The sequence below is a fragment of the Nannospalax galili genome, unplaced genomic scaffold, assembly GCF_000622305.1.
Source record: "Nannospalax galili isolate Female #2095 unplaced genomic scaffold, S.galili_v1.0 scaffold3108, whole genome shotgun sequence".
In the NCBI taxonomy this organism is placed as follows: Eukaryota; Metazoa; Chordata; class Mammalia; order Rodentia; family Spalacidae; genus Nannospalax; species Nannospalax galili.
The window spans coordinates 6,608-9,578 of record NW_008357556.1 but is presented as its reverse complement, the minus strand read 5'-3'; positions in this window follow the sequence as shown (position 1 = coordinate 9,578).

The window sequence follows — 2,971 nt, the reverse complement described above, 5'->3', positions numbered from 1 at the left end:
TCTTAAAATTGACAGAGATAAAAGTGTATTGCATGAAATTCATGAATTAACACAATAAATTTCACTCAAGGACCACTGCAAATTATAATTAATGGAAACAATTCTCAGAGGAATTATAAAGAAGTTATCTTTTAGAACAAAGGAAATCACACATTTCATATGAAGAATCAATAAATGGATAAGAGCTGAGAAGTAATCAACCATGTGCAACACACACCACCAATTCTAACAGGAAAGAAATAATACTGCCAATAATCCACATTCAGAACACCAAGGAAATCATAGGGAATAAAAACACTATGGAAAGTCAGGTGTGGTAGTGCACATCTGTTTTTCCAGGGCTTTGGAGGCAGAGGGAGACAGATCTCTGTGAAACTTTAACTCAGAAAAGAAAAGAAAGGGGAGGGAGGGATGCCTGACCAGCCATAATGATGCATGCCTATAATCCCAGCACTTGTGAAAGAGATGCAGGAATATCAAATTTCCTAGGCTATCTTCAGCTACAAAGCAAGGTCAAGGCCAGCCTGGATCTAATGACACCATCTACAAAAAATAATGCAAGAATTCTAGGTTGGGGCATAGTGGTGCCTTTTTATTATTGTTATTTTATGTGTATTGCCTACATCCATGTCATGCAATGGCCACAAAAGTCACAAGATGGTATCAGATCCCCTGGAACTGGAGATAGAACAGTTGTTAGTCATCATATGGATTCTAGGAATCAAACCCAAGTCCTGTAAGAGTAGCCAGTGTGTTCCAGACCCACTGTGAACACCTTTAATCACAGAAGAAAGGTGTGGAAATCAGAAGCAGGGGGAATCTCTGTGAGATAGCAGCTGGCTGGGTCTAAATAGCAAGTTCCAGACCAGCTGGAGCTACAAGGAGAACCTTTCTCAAAAAACAAAAAGTCTTGGTTCTATTGAGAATTAAAAATATTGACAAATCACTTGTCATCTAATCACAAGACACAGAATGAATAACAAAATTAAGAAGACAGATTTGAAAAAGGAAACATTTCAATATGTCAATCCAATGTGATATTTTTATGGACTAGTTTGGAAGATCATAGTCAAATAAATTGGAAATTCTAGAAGAAATGAGTGAGTTCTAAGAAACATAAGCAAATAAAGCTTCTGTCTTATAGAATAGCATAGACCTTAAGCAAGTACTGAAGTTGAAGCAGTTACTGGTGCCTTCTAAACATAGTCTAGGATTGGAAAGATTTCGTTCTGAATTCTAAAAGTCCTTTGGACAAAAAAATTTATATTATTCTACCCTAAAATTACAACATAAAATACAGAGGAATGCTTTGGTACAAAACTCATTGTACAAATATAGCTTCATCTTGATAGCAGCAGCAGGTAAGAAAAATCAAAAACATATGAAGGAAAACACAGACTTGTTGGCTGGAGGGATACAGACTCAAAAATTCTCACCAATTACTTGGAAACTCAGTTCAACTGAGTTTGTTCGAAGGATAAAAGAATGTTTCCCATTCACAAATCAATAAATAAAACACAGCAAATATCTAGATACAGGAGTAGAGTGAATTTGATCATTTAAATAATAATAAAAACTAGCCCTGTGGCAAAATTTATTTGCACATCTTAAAAGTATTTTTGCAACAGATGGATACTCTTACAAAGTTCTATAAATGATCAAAATGCATAGGTTCAATGATGCTGTGGTGCTTAGCACTAAATGGTAGATTAATAATGCAATCCCTACACATAATGCTCAGGGAACCTCACAGAAGAAGGGGTGGAAAGACTGTAAGAGCCGCAGGCCCAGAACACCTGACACTAGATAGTGTATTCTGGACATGATAAAAAGACTGAACCCATGGCATCTTCACAATACAGTTACCTAAAATGACCTACATAGTGACCACACCAGTGGACATGCCAATTCAGATGGCGAAAATAACAGGGGTTTTCAGCTCTAGATGAAGAGCCACAGAAATCAATGAATGCTGAGGGAAGATGTCAGTTCTGTCCAGGGATGTTTTCCCTGATAGGTTATCTAATCTCGGGTCCTCAGGCCTAAACACAAGTGCACATCATCATGACTAAACCAACTCAGCATGTTGTATGTGAATGTGTTTGAATGTATGTATATATGTATGTATGTATGTATGTATGTATGTATGACAATAATAATCAAGTGAGAGGACAAGGGAGTCTGTAGGGGACACATGAGAAGAGTAGGTTGGGAAGAGGGAGTAAAGGAAATGATGTAAATATGAATCATATAAAATTCTTAAAAAATTAAAAATATTAAGTATTGTAAGCTGTAAATCAGCAGTCACCACATGCTGTGAAAGGCAAGGAGGAAAGAGGCTTTATTATGGCCATGATGTCCCTGGATTCTGGGTGAGTGCTTAGAGTACAGCCACGACACTCAACTGTGGTGAGTTATTATAGAAAAGTACAGCATAAGAGGCCTAATTACTAAAAAGTCAACCATAACCCCCCGCTGCCAAGCTAAAGCAAGGAAGCACATTTACAAAAGCATGTTTGCAATGAACAGTTGCCTTTGTTCCTGAGGTGTTTGTGGAATTCAGCTTCCTAGTATTGTGAATGGCTTTTGGTTTCAAAGATTGCAACATATTGAGCATGGTGAAGACACAGTGGATCATTGTAATGACACAATGGCACATTGTGATGGCACAATAAGCATTGTGATGACACAATGAGCATTGTGATGGCAAAATGGAACATTGTCAAGTCATATTGTAATATTGTGATGGCACATTGGAACAATATAATGGCACTTGGGGCCATAGTGTTGGCACGTAGAAGCATTTTGATGGCACATGAAACATTGCAATACCAAATTGGAATACTGTGATGACACATTGGAGCATTATATTTGCACACTGAGCACTGTGATGACACATTAGGGGCCTTGTGAAGGGACATTCAGCATTGTGATGTCACATTGAGCCTTGTGGTGAAACATTGGAGCATTG